The sequence below is a fragment of the Protopterus annectens genome, chromosome 5.part0 (genome assembly GCF_019279795.1).
Source record: "Protopterus annectens isolate FY-2018-M chromosome 5.part0, PAN1.0, whole genome shotgun sequence".
Taxonomy (NCBI): domain Eukaryota; kingdom Metazoa; phylum Chordata; order Ceratodontiformes; family Protopteridae; genus Protopterus; species Protopterus annectens.
Genome location: NC_056735.1, coordinates 554578131 through 554599890, shown reverse-complemented (window position 1 = coordinate 554599890; position 21760 = coordinate 554578131).

Below are 21760 nucleotides of genomic sequence, written 5' to 3'. Positions count from 1 at the left end.
AATCAATTATAGAGGAAAGAACTGAGAAATACTAAAGACCTAAAAAAGTTAAAGTAGAATAAGTTATGGGAGTATCTTAGAAATACAAAAAAAGTTCCAGGGAAGATATCCAAAAAGAAAAAAAAGACTAGTGCATTCATTCCCTGCTGTTGACTATGAATAGCATATACAGTGCTAGCATTAGCACCAGAATTTTAACCCTAGAATATATCGCAACATACAGATGACAATGAGAATGTGTTCAGTGAAATAGCTGAGGCAGACATTTATTGGAAGAGATAATGTTCTTCTCTGCAGAGCTGAATTTTTGGCTTTCCTCACCAGTAACACTTCTGACACCTTTAGAGAAAACTAAGTGGAAGTCTGCCAATGACATAATTTAATTTTCAGACAGACCTCTTCTAGTCATGTAAATGTCTATTAGAACCAAGCTGTAGGGTGGAAAAATCAAATAGAATTGTTTAACTTGAAAAGACTGGTTTTAGAAATGCTGCAATTAATAAATGTTAATAGAGCAAACATTATTATTTTGGGCTATGTTGTGTATATGAAGAACATTAATGCAGCAAAAGTTTCTTTACAAGTAGTAAATTATACATTTAGAATTCTGAACAGGATGGACGATTATTAAAGAGGAGGACATCCTGGATTTTCTAGATCACATTTCTAGAAGTGCTGAATTAGGGACCTGTGACAAAAAACAAAAGCAATTTGTAAATATAGGAAGACAGTTATAGCTGCTAATGGAATAAAGTAATTACAATAAGGACATGAACATTTCTGTAAAAACAAAGATAAAGGTTTAGTTATGTCATGGAAACTTGCAAGATGACCAGATGCACTACATATCTAAGCAAAACAGAGAAGAGACACCTCCATGGGAAGAGCAGGTGGTGATGGAGACGTTGGCCCCCATAATAATAAAAGAGATCTGATAAATGCAATACAAATTATATTCAGAGGAAGCAAATAATCTTTACATCATAATAGAGCCTTGATCAATAATGATGGGTACAAAACTGCTAATGATGAGGGCTTGAGTTATACGAAGGTAAGGAACTATGCAGTGGCTAATAAAATTGGCCATTTCAAGAAGAAGATATTCTGAACCTGAATCAAGCCCTGAACTTATTGGGATGCTGATTACATCAATTGAGGGCCATACATTTTTTTTATCAAAGTGTAATGATGTACAACATAATCATATTGGTAAATGACTGAAATTAAAATATTCTGCACAATTAGCGATGTGTTAATAAAGAAAGACATGAACATATGAGAGCAAAAGTAAGACACTGTAATGTAGCCAACACTCATCAGGAATGCAGGAAATCTCAAAAAGTCTTGAATTGTATGCATTGTACTATAACAGATATAAATTCTGCACAGATGACTCTTATAAATGGATTACATTTAGTAATTATTATTCTGGATTATTTTAGATAGTGGTCAACTGTTTCCTCATGAAATGCCATATAGACAGTAAATGTCCCCATTAACTGTATACTGTTTCAAAACGTTTTCAGCCACAGGAACTACTGCAATTTCACAAATCAAAAAACAACTGTTAAAATTGGTAGTGAGAAAAAAGAAACCCAGGTGCGTGCTAGTCTGATAGACAAAGTCTCACCTATATTGGATAAGGTGGGTCTACAACTCCCAATTTAGAAAGAATGGACTGGAAGAGACATTGACAGTTACTGACTAAATTTAAAGGCTGTTTATTGATACCTTTAAAATAGTTTATCTTTAAGCATGCTTTGAAATTGTTAACATAATATCCAGTGTGAAAACAGATGGAAATCTTAAATATATATTTTTAGAACTGAAAAATAAACAGTGTGGGCTTCATAAAATGTCTGTCCACTTTTATATTTGTCTGTCTTCAAAAATGACAATTTGTGGAGATAACAGAATAGTAGAATAGCTTAATTGCCATTCAATTGGTCATAAAGAAGCAAACTAGACTCAGAAGGTCTCATTACATTATGCAGTTATTCATTCTTTCACAAACTGAGATTATATCCCAGTTCTTCTGCTACCTAACAGTGTGAGCCTCTATTAACAACCATGGTGTGTTTTTAATCAATTCATATTTCATTAATTGTTGCTGATAGATTTGAAGGTCCTTTATGGTGTAGGTTTCTCCACTCCTTGACAGACTGCATCCTTCTAATGGGAGATATAAATGTGGGGACCTCTGATTGTGATATAGCTCAGAACAAGTCCTTCTATTAATATGAAAATGTCTCCAATATGACATTCCAAAAGTACTGTAGCAAGTGAAGAGTAAGAAGACTGATTGTTTTTATGAATGAGTGCAATGTCTGTCCCTCAAATAGTAAATTTAGAACAGATATAATGGGAGAGCTGAGTAGGGCACATGACACCACTGGGTCAATTGTAGACATGAGGGAATGGAAGGGCAACCTTTATTTTTGGGACCACTGCAATATAATTAACCATAAGAGCAGATAGTGATACATTTCTTTTCTATTATTTCCCAACAGTGAATGTATCAAGTCATAAAGGAAGTGAAAAGAAACAGTGTGTAATATGTAATACAGCAAGAGTTAAAGAAAATCTGAGACAATCTGATCAGTTAGCATCATGGGTTAAGGCTACAGCTTTCTGTGTCGATGGTGTAGTTTGAACAAGGCAGCCATATATGATATTACCCACACTGTAAATTTGCAAAAGTAATGTTCAATTAAACCATGGTGATATTTCATAAAACTTATGTAAAATATGACTGGCAGTAATATAATCAGCAGAGAAAAGGGTAGAAGGATATGTTAAATAAAATGAGAGTGTTTTTAGGATATTATGGGACACACTGGAAAAACTATTTAATGAAATCTGTCTCTACCCATAATTTGAGCATTATTAGCCTCAAAAGATGGCATGAGCATTTTGATATTTTATATACTGCTGAATAAGAAAATGAACTTAGAGTCTGTTATGGGATATCTATCTCAAAGAAAGTATAAAGACCAAGAAATATCTCAAACAAAAATAAACTTGCAAGACAATAAATATGATGCCTAGCTATGAACGAATATTAGAAGAAATGTGTAAGTCTAGAAGGACCATATTTTGTTTTGTAAATTAGTATAATTTGTATGTCATTCTAGGTGGTATGATATATGGTATGAGGATGTTATACACCTGGACTATGGACAATTTATTTATTTATTTATTTATTTATTTATTTATTTATTTCCAGTTTGATGACCGGTGAGGTCCACTGGGTTCAGGGAGCCTGTTTTCAGTGGAGGCCCGAGGAGAAAAGCTCCACATTACATAGTTTAGTTACATATAGAATCATAGTAAAGAAGACACAATTACAATTTAATTTCATGCTAGAGAACAGGAATAAATTATTTGGTTACATAATATCTAAATATTTAGGATGGCAGTGGTCACTTAACTGAGAGGGAGAATAAAGACTTAGAAGGAAAAGAGAAAAACAAAGGTGTGATGGGTTATTTATAATACGTACAATTATGTTATTTACAATATGTACATTTATGTTTGGTTAGCTTGTACTCAGAGTTAGAAGTTTAAGAGGTGGATTGATTATTAAGCTAGGTGGGGAGAGTGCAGTTGCATTTCTTGTTAGAGGAAAGGTAGGAGTGTAGCTGAGTTTTAAAGTTTTCAAAGTTTTCACAAGTCCTTAGAGAGGAAGGAAGAGAATTCCATTTTTTAGCTAAGGAAAAGGATAGAGGAAGTTGACCAGCAGGACGATTGGGTTTGCGGACAGTGATTAGGTTTTTGTGAGTAGATCTTAGAGTTCTCTGAGGGGTGTAAGGTTGAAGGATGTTGGCTAGTGCTGGGTACTTAGTAGGTTGAAAAATTAGTCTGTGGGCTCTAGTAATTTGGAGATAGTCTAGATGGTTGGGGAGTTCAAGCCAATTTAACAAATGAAGGGCAGTACAATGATGGGAAGAGAATTTGGCTTTGATTGCAAATTTAGAAATCTTATTATAACAGACTTCCAATTTGGAGGAGAGAGAGGCAGATAAGTTTGTTAGTAGAGGAGCGCCATACATTAATGAGGGGAGTAGACAGGTAGTGGTGAGAGTTTGTCTGGTGGAAGGAGAGAGAAAGTGGATGTTTCTGTATAGCATACCAAGTTTTATATGGGTTTTGCTGGATGTGAGTGTCGAATGTTAGGTGTTCATCAATAGTAACCCCAAGTAAAAAGAAAAATGAACTATACTGGACAAGTTAGTTCACTAAAGGTAGCAAAACGGATAAAGTAGCAAAATGAAATACAGTATACTTGTAACAGCACCAATAACAATGTCCCAGTCAAAAAAATAGCGTAGAATCCACTTTAATAAACGCTTTCATCACACGACTTCATCAGAATACTTTACAAACTGATTTTGACCCATTTAAATACATACTCAATCAACACATAATTAAAAACAATTAAACAAGTAACCCCAAGTAGTTTAGCGAAGGGAACAACCTCTATAGTAGAGTTGTTTTGGCTAATAATTTGGAATGAGCTTTTGAGAGAGAGAATAATAGTATTTTGGATTTGTTGACATTTAGGGAGAGGTGGTTTTGGAGCATCCAGTTTTCAGTGGTGGAGAAAGCAGTTTGCATCACTGTCTGAAGCTCTGAGAGGTTAGAGGCACAGCAGACTAAAGTTGAATCAGCTACATATTGTATAATTTTATTGTTGGGTATGGCTTTGTGGAAATCATTAATAAAGATGTTGAACAGCATTGGACCAAGTATGGATCCCTGCGGTACCCCAGTGGGGGTAGGAAGGAAGGTTGAGGTTCCTTTCCCCCATTTCACAGCTTGAGACCTGTCAGAGAGGTAGCTTGAGAACTAGGATAAGATATTCTGGGAGAGATTAAGGTTAGAAAGATGGTTCAAGAGATGGGTGTGGGAGATGGTATCGAATGCCTTGGACAGATCTAGTAGAACTGTTGATACTATTTTTCCAGAGTCACGGGCAAGATTTATTGTGTCTAAGAAGGCGGGAAGGCCAGTGATAGTACTATGGCCAAGTTGGAAGCTGTGTTGGGTTGGAGTGATTAGTTTGTGATTGGATAGGATTGGCATAAGCTGAAGGTGGATGCATTTTTCCAAAAGTTTTGAGACTGGGGAGAGGATAGCTATGGGGCAGTAGTTAGAGATGCTATTGTTTTTGCCTCCTTTATGGAGAGGTAGAATAAAGGCAGCACACCATAATTTGGGCACATAAGATTCCTGCATGGATCTATTGATCAAGATGCTAATGGGGAGAGTGATACCATTTGTGGCTATTTTTAGGAAGGAAGATGGGATATTGTCAGGGGCATTGGAGCATGGTTTTCATTTAGAGAGTATTTTTTATGTGGGAGGTTGAGATGGGTTTAAGTTCAAATATTGGAGGAGGATTGGGGGCAGAGGGTGGTGTAGGGGATGAGGAAGATTGGATAGGTTGAGGGGAACGGTTATTGTTAGGGAAGGTCTTGGTCAGTTCTGCTATGGAGTTGGTGAAGAAGGAATTGAATAGAGAGGCTATTTCAGGATCAGATGTGCTGGTGTCAGGGCAGGGGTTGTTTTTGGCACCTGGGTTGAGAAGAGAATTAATAGACTTCCAGAAATGTTTGGGTTTTTTTGATTGGTTAGACTGGAGTTTGATATAGTAGGACTTTTTGTCTGTGATGATTTGTGTTTTAGTGAGGTTGCGGAGTTATTTATATTTAAGAAAAGTTTCTGGCTGCTTGTTTTGATGGTATGTTTTCCAGGATTTCTCTCTTTGTAGCATAAGGTTTTTGGTATCTTTGGTTAGCCATGGGGTGGTCCTGGTTTTTACTCTTTTTCTTCTTGGTGGAGCTAGGGAGTTGAGGATGTTTAAGAAGGTTGAGTTGAAAAATTATATGGCATTATGTAGTGGAAGAGTTTTTAGGGGGTTCCAGTTTGTTTGTTTTAGGGAGTCAGAGAAAGTAGTGGGGTTAAAGTTTGTGAGGTTACGTGTGTGAATATATTGGTGTAGGTGAGGAGAGGAGTGGGTAGCTCGGTGTATGAAAGCTGGCAAGTGGTCTCCTATAGGGTCAGGTATAATGCCAGAGTTTAAGACTTTATTAGGATGGGATACTTGGATCCAGTCTAGTGTGGTACCTGGGGTGTTTGTTTTGTTGGGTCTGGTAATGGAGTTATTTAGTTGGGTATAGTTAAATAGATTGATGGATATGGTGAGATTAGAGTTGTTGATTTTATTCTAATCAATATTTACATCACCAAGTATGAAGGTCACTAGCTTAACATTGGTAGAGGTCTAGAGGAGAATTTCTTCAAGAGTAGTGGTGTTATTACAAGGGGGGATGTAGAGATCAATGACACAAATGCTTTTGTGGTTATTTACTTTTAGTAGGCCTATTACTAGTTCTGCATTGTTGAATGGAGGGATAGGATTGGGGTAGGGAGTGATGGATAGGAGGTTAGAGTAGACTAAGGCTACCCCACCCCCTTTTATATTTAAGTGATTGCATCTGCTGGGTTGGAATCCAGGAGGGAGGATTTCAGAGTCACAAATATGAGGTTTTAGCCAGATTTCTGAGATGGCTACAATGTCGGGTAGGTTGTAGTTTTGCCAAGCATGAAATTGAGCTACTTTATTTCTTAGACTTTGGGCATTGATGGTGAACAAGTTGGGGTATTTATGGTTGGTTTTATTGCTTCTGACAGGGAAATTGGGACTAGAGGAAGTATTTGGTCCAGGATTTGAGTGTATGTCCCCTGCTAAGCAGAGGTAGTTGAGGAAAGGTAGTAGTATTTTTGATTTGGTCTTTAATAGTTGTGGACAGCAAGGTATTAGTTTAGGTTTGTAGTATTTAACTGAGGGGGAAAAAGTTTTATCTTGAAGTAGTGGAGCAGGCTGGGTTGAACTAGAGAGGTGGCTATGTTGTGGAAGTGTGTTTTAGTGGGATGAGGAAGTAGGTTGGGAGTGGAGGAGTAGGACAGGAGGGAGGGGTGGAGTTGGTTATAGGAGTAGGAGGTAGCATGGTATAAAGGGAGTAAAAATAGAATGCAGATAGATGGGGTGAGAATGGTTTGAGGTAGAAGACAAGGCATGGTAGATGAGTATATGTGTATATTAGAAATATAAAATGAGTAGGGCAGATTGTATATGTGTATAGATGGAGTAGAAATATATGTTTATAGGGACTTTGTTGAGCACGGTTGGAGTGGTTGTGATTGGCAGGTGGAGGTAGAGAGCGGAGGGGTTACAGAGTGGAAATGATTGGTTGGTTGAGAGAGGGAGGGGTTTGGAGTGGAAATAAATGTAGGAGTAGTTGGGGTGGGTGGGAATTGGGGGCAGGGTAGGGGAGCGGAGTAAGCCCATAAGGCAAATGAAGTGGGAAGAGCTGGAGAGAAGGTGGCTGGTGGCAGCTTAGGGGAAGTACAGGAACAGCAGAGGTGAGTCTAGGCTGGGGAGTGTTGGGGAAGAAAGGTAATAAAACAATGCACAAGTCAAAGCAGGCCAGAAGGGTAAATATGCTATGAGAGTGGGGGATTGCTTGGGAGAGAACAGAAAAATGATATAAGTGATCTTTACACTATAAGTGGTTGAGTAGTGCCACCTAGTGGCAAAATATATAAAATATAGTTTGATGGATAAGGGAATTAAGGGACAAAGAAAAATTGCTGTAGGCAGTTTAGCAAGTGTGGGGAATAGCACAGACACTACGGTAATTGTAAGTTATAAAGTTAGTTAAATGTGGAGCCCAGCAAGGAACAGAGGTAAGATTTCAAATAAGGGAAGGACTAAGAGATTGTTAGGTACTAAACTTAATGTTACAGCAGTACCAGGACACTGGCTCCTATAGCTTAAGAAAGCTAGGTTAGGCTGTAATAGGTCTTGTGGGGGGGGCAGAATAGACCAGAAAATGTGGAGGATAGCCAATAGCATGATGAAAAGGGCTGGCCCTGAATAGGCTGCAATTGTTCTTGTGGGGAGGGGGACGATCCGACCAGACCAGAAAAGTGGTGGATAGCCAATAATATGATGAAAAGGGCTGGCCCTGATTAGGCTGCAATTGTTCTTGTGGGGAGGGGGGAGGATCAGACTAGACCAGAAAAGTTGTGGATAGCCAATAGTATGATGAAAAGGGCTGGCCCTGATTTCAGAGATATGCATGTCTACAGAAACAATAAGAAAAGGCAGTAAGTACTATGACTTGCTTGTTTTGCATACCTTTCTTAATGAAATAAAATAAGCCGATTTATCAAGGAGTTATGTGGAAATTAGGAAGACAAGAATTTATAAGAAAAAAGGTTTAGTAGAAGTAGAAAAACAGCAGAACATACACATAGTACAGCATATAAAGGCAGATTGCAGTTAGAATTACAGAATGGGAGGGCAGCTAATGTCCTGAAACAATCAGGAAAATCAGTAGGTACTTTGGGCTTACTTGTTTTGCATACCTTTCTTTTGAAATAAAATAAAAAAACATTTGTAACCAGGAGTATGTGGGATTTAGGAAGACCACAATTTTTACGAGAAAGGGTTTAGTAATACTAGAAAAACAGCAGGGCTTTCAAATAGTTAAAACAGCTTGCAAAAGGAGACTGTTTTTAGGAAATACAGTATGGGGAGGGGGCAAGCTAACGTCCGTGATGGAGTGTTTTACTTAAAAATAGAAATTAAACAAGGGCTAGCAATTAATTTTGTCTAGAGGATAAAACATACTTTCTGTATATTTTGAAAATAACACTCATCCCAAAGTTCTGTTAAAGAGCACTGCAGGCCAATAGATCAAACTTGGTTTGGCGGGGATCCAGGGAAAGTAGATTAAAAGGAGAAACTGGGAAGAAAAATAAATCAATATTAACAGAAAATACTGCAATTGTTGATAAGAAAAAATTCAAAAGATACAAAACTGCTAACAGAGAAGTGAAAAGAAAAAAGAAAAAAAACTAGGTAATCTATACACAGATAAATGCCTCAGTTTGTGATAATGTGAAAATCAAGACAAGTTTTGTCAGTTATCACATTCAACAGATTAATGCAGATATAAATATATATCAGAAGGTGAAAATAGAAGATAACATTTACAGAGCTAACACATATTAATCAGTGCAATACTGTACATGTTACAAGCAGTGAAGTGCAACATGGACTGCTAAGATTTTAAGAACAGATGTAGGAATACTGATACAAATTAAGTGGTATAACACATTATAAACCAATAGGTGAGGAAATGTACCCACTAATAACTAGGCATTTTTTTAAAAAATGCAATAATAAAGTGAGCAGCAAAGAAATAATATTCCAACAATAAATGCTCTACACAAGTAACAAATTTCTAACAAGTCTATAGTCTAGTAACTACAGTAACTACAGTATCTGAACCACACTAATACACTGACTAGATAAACAGTTTCAAGCTCACATAGAGGTACTGAAAATACTGTCTCCCATAAAAATACATGCCTAGCTTCATTACACTTTACAAAGGTGTAAATCAACATCAATACATTTTAAAAATGAAAAGAAACAAATATGAAAAATAACCTTAAGTATGAGCACTCCATCCAACGAGACAAGCAGCTACATCAAGGGGATTTTAAAAATGGCTCCTGTAACATAAGAAAGCTAGGTTAGGCTGTAATAGGTCTTGTGGTGGAGGGGGCGGACAGAATAGACCAGAAAAAGTGGTGGATAGCCAATAGTATGATGAAAAGGGCTGGCCCTGATTAGGCTGCAATTGTTCTTGTGGGGAAGGGGAGGATCAGACTAGACCAGAAAAGTGGTGGATAGTCAATAGTATGATGAAAAGGGCTGGCCCTGATTTCACAGATATGCAAGTCTACAGAAACAATAAGAAAAGGCAGTAAGTACTCTGGCTTGCTTGTTTTGCATACCTTTCTTACTGAACTAAAATAAGCCAATTTTACCAAAGAGTTATGTGAAAATTAGGAAGACAAGAATTTATAAGAAAAAAGGTTTAGTAGAAGTAGAAAAGCAGCAGAGCATACAAATAGTACAGTATAAAAAGACAGATTGCAGTTAGAAGTACAGAAATCAGTAGGTACTTTGTAACTTACTTGTTTTGCATACCTTTCATTTGAAATAAAATAAAAAAAAAACACTTGTAACCAGGAGTATGTGATTCAGTTGACAGGGACTACAGGATATTTATTTATAAACTTGTAAAAAGTATGGTGTACAATGCATACAACATTGTTAATAGATGGCTAACACCAACTAGGAAAATGCATTTTAATAAACAAGACAAATGAAGAAGAAAACATATTGTGGTAATAGCAGGAAATGTTCAGTGCTGATTACAGTCAATGCAGGCAATATTAAAGAGATGTGTTCTGCATCATATGTGAATGTAAGGGATGAAACAGATGACTTCTTCATCACCAGTGGTGGCTGGTGACTTCACATTAAAGGGGCACTGCAAAAGACAGCTGAATGGGTGGTGCCAATGGGAGGGGTGTGGCCAATTAGAAAGGGGTGGAGCTATGCTCAAAACAACAACAATTGGAACTTTAATTAAATACGCTGCCCTGGGTGTTATTATGAGAGTCCAATCAAGAAAAAATTAACTGTAGAAGAAAAAAATATTTCAATGTATTTGGTACATGACAGCTTACTTAATATATAGATGGAAACACAAAGGTTGTGAGGCATGAAAAAACAAATTACTTTTTAAATACATTACTGGAATGCCAGTCAAAATAAAGTATAAATAAAAACAAGAAGCACTCAACTCAAACCACTTCTCCTTGCACTGCAGTTCTAATTATAATTTATATTCCGCTTTATAAAATTACCAAGTAACATGCTGAAAGTAGCAATCTCTGTGATACCCCCACTTGTAAAAATGTTTCTTATCCAAAAAAGACCTGCTGCCTAACAACTATCTACTTGTTTCATGGGGAAGACATGATCAAAGTAAAAAAATGAACAGCAAACAAGAAACAAGTTCAAGGTAAATTGCTTAAATGAGTACTGCACAATTTATGGACCACACATGATAGATTGGCAGTTTGGTTTACGGGTAAAGCCTGCAAAGATGACTGCAAGTCTCCAACAAATGTAATGAGCTTCTGAAAATACTGTAATCCTGTCCTTTATTACCAATACTGTCATATGCATTTCAATACCTAAGGCTTATACGTTATCTAGTTATGTAAATATTCTCTACATTGCAACAACAAAAAAAGCTTTCACTGTTGGTAATTATTTAACAATATGCTTATTAAAGCTTACTTGCATTTTATAATCTCCGACAAGTTTACCTGATGGTCATTAAAGCATTGCTACTTAAACACAAAGCAACAGGGCGCTGTGACTGCATGCATTTTCTGAATAATAAGAAGCATAAATCAACACCATAAAAATATGACAGAAAACTAGAACATTCTGTAAAATACAGGACAGATGAAAAGCCACTTTCGTACTTGTGTCTACCTTGGATGGGGGAATACTCTATACACTTACACTGCATAACTGCTCCTTGCCTTGCTTGGACACATCCAGAGTCACTACATGGGGGAGTGGGGTACAACAAGTATGTCACAATTTGAAATGTCTCTGGCGATGGTGATGGCTCTAACACTCATACCTCTCAACCTTAGAGCAAGAAATCTGGACAAAGCCATGCACAGAAGTGGGACACAGGCCCAAAAATAAGGACAATTTTTAAATATTGCTCTTATAAACTTAGAAAGATAATAGAATAGTAGCAGGTCTTGCATTAGTATGAATTTTACTGAAGGGTATGAAATCTGAAACTCAAATGTCTGCCATTATTTTCTAATTTCAATCTTTAATGATTTGCCACTAATTTGCCAGTAAACCCACAATTTTATAATAAACAGACAAAAAATGTGATGCAAAAATATAAAATTGCCACACAATACAGCTGAGAACCTGTTAAAGAAAGGGCAACTTTTTAATATTATATAAGTAGCTGACAAAATAAGAGAATTTACATGCATTTCTGAAATAAAAGTAATCTATAACTCTGATCATTACAGTTATTTATAATTGTAAACCCTCCACGTTTTATTCCAAAATACAAAATCACAAAATCAGGGTCGAATGGAGCCTCCCCCCGCAGCCTTTTCAATGTCCCATTCCTTGGTTATTTTGCCCCATTTACCATAAACTCTGAATTGTGCATACTGCTTTACTTCTGTGATGATTTGGATTTCATTTAAAAGTTTTATTTTGCATTTTACAGCACAAACACCAATAGATATCTGCTAAACAAAGCAATGCAGTCTCACAATGAAAATAGACTTAGCATTAAAATTTCTCTGCCCTTGAAACTCACATTCATTGAAACAGCATTGAAACCCACATTCAAAGAAAATACATTTTGCCAGTGGCAGACAAAGATTAACTTTGGACTGTTTTCAAATCATAGGCCCCTTGCACATGAAACATACACGTGCTCTTTGATACACCTTCCTGATTGTATCAAATTATATTCCTTGTACAATACAGTACAGTTGTTAGAGGATGTTTTAAATTTGTTTTGAACATTTTTCCAGTAAACAATGAAACAAAATGCAGCACCAATAATGACAAAACTGCCCTATTCAGAACATTTCCATCATAAAAGTCTACTCAAACTTCTACAGTCCACCAGTATCAGTAAATATGCACAATCTCTGAAGAAGTAAAAGTCATCTAAATAATTCCACATTAAAGAGATCTGTAGCTAATGAAGAGGTTGCTGCTAGCAAACAACTTTATATTTCATTGTTTCATCTACAAATAAAGTGCCTGTTGCCTTTGAGGAATAAACTGCTACTAATATTGCAATAGGGAATGGATGGCAAACTGATAACAGGTTTATAGTTATTAGGTATCTTCACCAAAAAGGACTGCCGCATCCACCCCCTTTACAACACAGTACAGTATCAGCAATGCATTTACCTACTGTGGGAGTAGAACACACAGCCCTCTGTATCAAAAGCAAGTACACTACCTGTTGTGCTATTAATAATGAAAGTGATGTCACCATAAGCAGCACTAAACTTTTGTTCCCCTGCAGCTCTCAGCTCATTGTAAAATCTACTCAACACTCAGCTGTATCTCTGAACTTTGCAGCACAAGAAATCTGGAAAAAGTCAAAATGTATTGGGGGGGGTCAAAAGCCCCAAAACCAGGGACACATTTTAAACATGGCTTGTATAATGTTGGAAAGTTGCTAGAATAAAATGCTGTGTTATCACTATACATTTCACTGCCAAGACTTGAACCCAGGACCCAGTGCAAAACCGTCAGAGCAACATACCACTATACCAACTCAGCCATTTTGTGAAAGAGATGAAGATTGAAACTTAAATGGCTACCATTTAGTGAATTCAGTTCTCACCATATCTGTCAACCTCTTAGCACAAAACACTTGAACAAAGCCAATAATGGGGGAATACAGCATCCAAACAGATTCAGTGAACTCAGTTATCACCATAACTCTCAACCTCTTAGTAAAAACCACCTGGACAAAGCCAGTAATGGGGGGAATACATCCCACAAACATATTCAGTGAATTCAGTTCTCACCATAGCTCTCAACCTTAGCATAAAAAAAACTGGATGAAGCCAATAATGGGGGAATACAGTCCCAAAAATTTCAAATATTCATATTATAAACTTAGAACATTGCTAGATTAAAGGTTTTGTGTTACCATGAACTTTCTGAAGAATATGAAGTCTGAAATTCACATGTCTGTCATTTTTATTTATTTAACATTTGTTAACCAGGAAAGTCTAGCTTGGAACAAAAGCCAATCTGCAGCAGAGACCCAGGGAGAAACACTCCAGATACATCTCTTTGTAAAATGGGAGGACACCAGTGCAAACCCACACAAACACAGGAAGGACATGCAGACACCACACATAAGGAACCCCAGCCAAGAATCAAACCAGAGAACCTGTATCTGTCAGGCAACAATGCTATCACTGCACAACTGCACTCCTGATTGTGTAAGGAAAAAAATACAGAAACCACAGATTTTATTTTTATTTATTTAGCATTTGTTAACCAGGAAAGTCTAACTTGGAACAAATACCAATTTTCAGCAGAGGCCCAGGTAAAAACACTCCAGACACATGTCTTTGTAAGATGGGAGGACACCAGAGGAAACCCACACAAACAGGACATACAGACTCCACACAGAAGGCACCCTAGCCAAGAATCAAACCAGAGAACCTGCAGGTGTTAGGCAACAATGCTACCACTACACCACTGCATTAGCAACTGCTGAAGGCAAAAAAAAAAATACAGAAGCCACAGATTTTATGAGGAACAGAATAGAACAAATATGAGACAAAAATCTGCAAATGTTTTTACAAACAGTGGTGGGTAGGGAATTCATGGTCTTGCCACCTGCACCCAAGGTACAGGGTTCAAGCCCACCACTATGTATTGTGAGTTCCCTCTATCCATCAGTATAAAGCAACAGGGAAATTTCACACATACAGACACACATACTACAGTACCTGACCTCATTGAGTGTTTATCCTCAGTCCCATTCAAGTTCTTCTGCAGTAGCAGTATCAGTTCCCTGAGTCCTGTGCAAGCTAATGGCTGGTTTTCCATGAGAGTAGGCTCCAGCCTGCAGGTGATGCAGTCCAGAGGTCTTCTGTTCTATGTGGTTGTCACAGCATTGACTTCTGGGCATCTGCAGGGCAGAGATGCCTTCCTCCCTATCTGGACTGCTGACACAGCAGTCTATAGTTCTGCGAGTTCCAGGAACTCCAAGCATGCATGTGTGGAGTTCCAAGACTCACAATTTTTTTTTTGTTTTTTTCTTCTTTCTACAGCTGGGGGAGTCCTGCAGTCCTATAGCATGAGACACCCCTCATCCAAGTATAGAAAGAAAATTAAAAATACTATAATAGAGTATCACATTGACATGGAAATGCATACGTAAAATTACATAGGCAAGAATTTCCAGATGCTTTGTACAGTGTAAAATGTATACATCTACCGTTTAAATAATTTGAAGCCTATAATAGCTTTCTGTGTTTCAGGTTTGAGCTGTAGGAAGCAATTTTAAGAATAAATTAAACTGCAAAGACCCTACGGAATTTTATACATAATATAACCCGTGGTGGTGGTGCTGCGGTACTGTTGTCGCCTCACAGTAAAACACTGCTCGGTTCGATTCTCAGCTAGAGCGTCTTCTGCGTGGAGACGTGTGAATGGGTGTACCTTCGTTGAAGGTTGTGCGTAAGGCCTGGCAAGCCAGTATGTAAAAATCAACTGCCAATCATTAGCGGACCGGAGTTCCACTGTGGCGACCCCTAACCGGGAAAAGCTGAAAGACGCAAACAAACTTATGCAGTAAATAAGGTTGAACAAAAAATTTTTCCAAAAAGTTTTTACACTCACCCTGTAACTTAATAATAACTTTTTCAAGTCTTGATTAATTATGCAATATTTGTTGTTTATGAAATGCAGTCTATATCCCTTAAATATTTAAATATTAAATTAATAAATATTCATTTAGTATGTTGACAGTATTTATAAAAAATTTTTAACTTTTAACCCATTTCCTTAATCTTGTCATAATAGTAGTTTTTTAGGTTTTAAATTAATTAGGTAAGCATAGTCAACACATATAGAGAACAATATACATAAATACTTTATTACATATATATATATATATATATATATATATATATATATATATATATATATATATATTTTTCAGATACATATAGATATTTTTTCACTTATTACATGTATATACATTTATATATATATATTTTTTACATAGACTATGGTATAAAAATTTTTTTAAGCAAGAATGAGTATTAAAGATATTACTAAATGAAAACTTTCATATAATTATTTTAATTAGATCTAAGTCCTTACGATTTCTTAAACTAAATTTGATATAGGCATTCTCATTGAGTAATTATTATTCAGGTTTCAACTGATTATATATCTTACTTAATTTTATATAAACTCTCTATGTTCAATAATAACTTTGTAATTAAATAGTTAAATACAGTATCTGATAGAAATTCTCCACTAAACATTAAGTTATGTCTGCAGGTTAAGTCAAGTACATTTAAGCCTAATAATTTCCTTCTTATTGTTCCCTTATCGAATGTTATCTCTTTAAATTTTGTTTGTTCTCATAAGAAGAATGTATTGGGTCAAGTTGTTGAGTCAATGTATTTGGTTATTGTTCTTGTATGCATATTTTATGCAGTTTGTATAAATTAATTCAGCATATAATTTTAGTACATTCGTTGTTAGTTATAGCTATTAGCTTTCTAAACAAAAAAGTTTTAAAAAGTTTCACATCAGTCTCTAGACTTCATAAGTTTTCAATAACTTTTATGAGAAGCTAATCATTCCAGCAGTTAGGTAGCTACGTAATTTGATCTATAGCTAATATATAATCTTGCTTTGGTTTTATAATCACGCTAATGGTACCTAAAGCTAGTTGTATTTTAAACATTTTATACAACATATTTATACACTATATTCTAGCGTAGATTATTCTCTCTTTATATTTATATTAGTTGTAATATTCAAACAAAACTATCGCTAGATTTGTGTCTATTTAACAATGCTGTTGCTTTTTAGATGTGATACTCATTACTACTGAAGCTATTGATACTTTAAACACAGATATTAGTGTTCTCAAAAAATTTTACTGTGTTTGTGCATACATTTCATAAGTTTCCACTAACCATAGCAGCGGTTAGTCTGTTAACTTTGATTTTTGACCTAAAGCCGTTTAAAATGTAACTTCTGTTCTGCAATGATTTTAAGTGTAATTGAAGCACTTGCATCCCAATGATCTAAGAGTGTATAGTAACTATTAGCAACTGTACAGACATCATATAGCAGTATTTACGGGCTTGTATTGAGTTTAAATACATTTACTATTTATATATGTTGCTTACCGCAACTGAAACTGGAGCGATTAGTTTTTCTAAATACTCTTGGTCAGTGATAAAATGTTTATCATTCTTCATTGTATGACTATTACACTTATAGTCATCTAATTAAAAGCTTGAATTTTTGAAATCTTACGCTTGAGAATTAGTAGTATAGTGTTTAGTGCTTTTATTTAAATACCTACACTCCGCAGAGTTGCAGTCATAGATTTTTTCTGCTGCCAGTATTCCTATATTTTATACCTATTTGCACATGAATGCACTTCTTATATATCTCCTGATTACATAATCATGTTAGATTAGTTTTGCTTTGTAAGTACATTCTATTTAGGTAATATATAATGAAGTATCTGTTGAACTTGTATATGATCATGAAAAAACCTCTTAGAACAAATACTTTGACTGTTGTTTGATAGTTTTTCTTTAACTGCTAATTGCTGTAATTAATCAATTTAGGTTTGCTTTTAATTATCACACTATTTAAACTTTGTTTGTGGGGTTATTAAATGTCTGAGGAAGCGTGGTTGTGCCCACGCGAAAGCGCTTACCTTCACCCACCGTTTCTTGGATTAAATAATTTTTTATATACAATTACTACGTTTATTGGCTTACTTCATGGATTATTGACTGCATTTCAATTTGTATCCTGTTGCATCGTGGTAGAGATCAGTTTTCTGTGTTTTGCTTATGCAGTAAATAATTAAAGCTTGATTATATACAATGTTAGAATGCAAAATGCAGAGGGACATTGGGTGCATTGACTTGAAATTCTAAAAAAACTCATAAATACTAAAAAGAAAGGGAAAGAAAATGAAAAATACAAAAGATTAGCAATGAGTTCTTAAAACTGATTTTTGCTATTAGAATCTTGGACTTATCATGTACTATGATTTTTTTTAAAGAAAGTCCATAAAGTAAAAAATACAATAAATCAAACTATATGGTACATAATGCATGTATGTCTTCTTCCTATGTACTTAAAAATGAAAATGAAATTCTGTTTCCTGTCCTACCCCATATACTTTTCCACAGGGATCCATGGTCATAGGAACTTATTATCTCCCAATGACATTATTCCTAGCCAAATTTCATTTAGGGCATTTATAGCAGGCAACCTTTATTGACCTTCTGTGGAAAACCTGCTCAAAAATGTTTGCTTAAACTGTGTCTTCACTTATAACTTCATAAAGTTTCCCTACATAAAGCCTAAAGGCCTCCAGAATGTCTCCCCTGCCATTCAACCTCAGCATGAAACAGGGTATTTTGTCTCTATTATACTATGCCAAACAATGCTGCATTGAAGTTGACATCACACTGCCCTTGTTGACACAACCTGGAAAACATAGAGTAGTTTTTTTGTGATGTTCAAGTCAGTATATACATACAGTAAACTATTTATGCCCTCACCTCCTTTGTTCCACCTGTTCTACTAGACAATGGAAAGGTTTAGGCCATTTTGCAGGTATTTAGGCTGCTCTTTCCAGAGTCGTAAAGTTTTCTAGCCTCTATTCTCAATCTAAGGTAGAGATGCCCCTGAGAATATTCAACAAAGTCAAGTGGCAATGATTCAATGTTATCAAATTTCCTGGTCAATCACCATATGTTTGGCACCAGTAATTCTGGATGTAGGTTCTTTAACAGTAGTCAAATGAGATACCATAGTGTGGAAACTGGGGCCCTTGAAGGAATCCTGTAAGTATACAGCGATGCATAATTCGAGATTACTTCTTAGATCACATCAAAATATTGAATTCTATGCATTAATCATTCTGACCAACACAGCCTGTCAGTCTTGGTGTGCACCTTAACAGGTTGTGAATTGTTACTGTAAAACAAGGTTGACTAGGTCTTACAATGCACATCTTCAAGAAGAAGGCTTGTATCTTCTAACACCCTCCTCTGCAGCTACCATAATAATTACTGTTTCAATTTACATTTACGATATGCACCATTTTGTCCTAATAAACAGTTAAAGTCCTCACTTAAAAATCTGCTTCCTTCCCAGAACAAAAATACACATCATAGGTCACATGAATGTTGGTACTAACCCAGGTGGAATGCAAACTGAAGATAAAGTAACCTGTGTGCCATGCTTATATCCCTTCCCTGACCTTTATATTCTGCATCACATTGGAAATGCCAAACACTTTTCAGATCCACTAACAACGTAACTAGGATTGCTACACCTCTTTTTTACCAAGTGAATGCTATGAAAATACCAATGTATTATACCCCAGCCTGCTCAGCATTGTATGTTTTCTAAATGTTAAATGTGTTTCTTTGTACAGGATAATACAATATTTTTAAAACTTTGCTTCTCATTACTAGGGTCTTGAGCCATTTATACCAACTGAGCAGAGAGTCATGTAAGATGTTGTTATGCTTAAGCTTCAACAAATACCAACATCAGGGATCAGAATCTATATCAAGAAATAAACAAGACTCACTGGAGGGATAGGTTCCTAACCCAATATATTCCCAGCCCATGGAATACATTACGACTATAAGCCAAATGAAGCATGACTTTGACTAGCTTTAAGGCTAGTCTTGATGAATCAATGGTTCAGCACCAATTTACACCAAGGTTGTCATGTCCAGCCCTGCTTGATTTAGGAGGTGTACGTCATTAGGTGCCTGAAAGAGAAATAAGAACTTTTAATTATCTCTACTTAAAAGTATATATAACTAATCATTGCATAGTCCCCATGATCACCTATCTAATATTGTTCTTATCTACCTATAATCCTAAGTAACCTAGAGAAACAGGATGATATTGAACAACTTCATAAAGGAAGAGTTTCACCAGATTTCAAAACCCTATGAAATACTCCATTATCACACATAGCATTAACTATACCACTTAATCAAACACCATTCACTACCAATCACTGTAAATTCTGATCTAAGCAAATACTCAAATTAATATAGATTTCCACATACAAAAAGCATGTGGTTCCTACAAAGCAAGATATGGCCCTGTTCAAAAATATATAGAGGCATGACGTTTGCAAATTTCACACCATCTAATGCATCTTAATGTGCTCGGTAAGGTTGCAACCCTCCTCAAAACATATTAACTAAGGGGAGCTCTGTGGTCAGGAATCTAAATTTTAAATCTGCTTATCCAAAGTAGACCCTTCCATAGATCCTTTAATTGTGTATTATCATACCACCAGTAATTCAGGGGTGCAATAGCACAACAGCTTGAAAAAAACTAAGGGTTAAATTGTACTGTAAAGAAGCCTGTGGCAGAAGTCTTTGTAAGATTGCTAGTGAGTTATGTATAATAGCAGTAAGCTCACAGCATCAAAGAATGCTGCAGTGCAAGATAGACTCTGGCTGGAGTTAAAGATGCTCATACTGAAGATCTTACATTTATCTGCCAACCTCAGACCAAGCAAGCACTCAAAGAGAAAGAGAAAGAAAAGCTGTGCCTTTTAACATCCATTTTGCAGGCACCTTCCATGTTTCAAAGGCCAAGCTTAACATTCAGCATTGCACTTAGATTAATGTATGTGGTAACCAGTATTCAACTGTCAAATTCATTTGATAATACTATTACTTATATGCCTTGTAGTTTGTGTATCCATGGCCTGATGATACTCAGAGCACTGCTGACATCTAAATAATTATTTGTCACTGAGAGTGTTTGATCTTACAACAACACACAAGGCTGTTCTGTCCTTACAAGAACTTCATGAAATGAATGAAGGAGCTGCAGTTATGAAATATGAGATACAGAAGCCTTTTGTGTGCCTGTCATTCTACTACTGAAAGCAGTCATGCAAAAATTTGGCACATTCCTTTTACACAATATCATTGCCCAGTTACATGCAGCTTAGTGAGTACAGAGAGGTTTCCACCATCCCCTATAAATAAAACAGCATCTGACAGTCCAGGATTTCAACAGTAAGGAAAAAAATTATTTTAGCTGTACTCTCCACAAATGTGTGAGTTAGTCTAGGAAACTGTTCTGTCATCCTCTTCAACTCTTTATTCATCCCATGAAAGTAATGATTAACTAAAGTTATTTACAAATTTTCTTCACAATTTTTGTGAGATGGCTTTCGTGGAATAATAGGTTAGTTGCCCTCTCCTATCCTGTATATCACTGGTGATGTGGCCCAGTCTATCTGCGTGTCTTGCAAAGGATACCCACGCTTCTTGAGTGCTTCCGTTGAGAAATTACAACCTTGGAAGTACTATGTGTCAGTGTTGTTTTGACATGTAGTGTGTACAGCTATTAGTGTTTGGAGATGTCACTTTTTCTTGCCCACTTGCTGTGAGTAATCATAGCCACAGAGATTTTAGTGTCATTATAAGGTGGTGGGACCAATGTCCAAGATGCTCTGAGAATTTTTCCCTTTTTGCATGAATGATAAAAATCACAGTGTTATAGTGTAGTATCTCCATGAGTGCTAACATCAAAGCAAAGGATCTATGCACTCTTTCTACCTGTGTTTAATCTAGGTATGTTTCCACCAGCTTAGAAATCTAATTTTGTGGTCTCTGGGTATTTATGAGTAAGAAAACATGCATTGGTTCTCTCTGTTGTCTAACCTTTCTAGAAGTCATTGTGATTGTTTTATCATAAAGTTGTTATGTATTTCAAATTTCTTTTGTGTCCTCTTATTGTCTGTCTTTGCCTTCACCACTTTGTTTTTTATCTGTGCTTGACCCCATGAGTTCTTTTATTTCCCAAAACTGGTTTAATGTCAGCTGTATTAATGTCTCAAGTACTTTCCAATATTTCTGAATTATACAAGTGCTTCAGAAATCAAACTAACAAGAACGCTGCAATAAACAGCACCTTCTGCTTCTAGGGTCAAGGTACTATGTCTTGTTTCTGGTGTTCAGT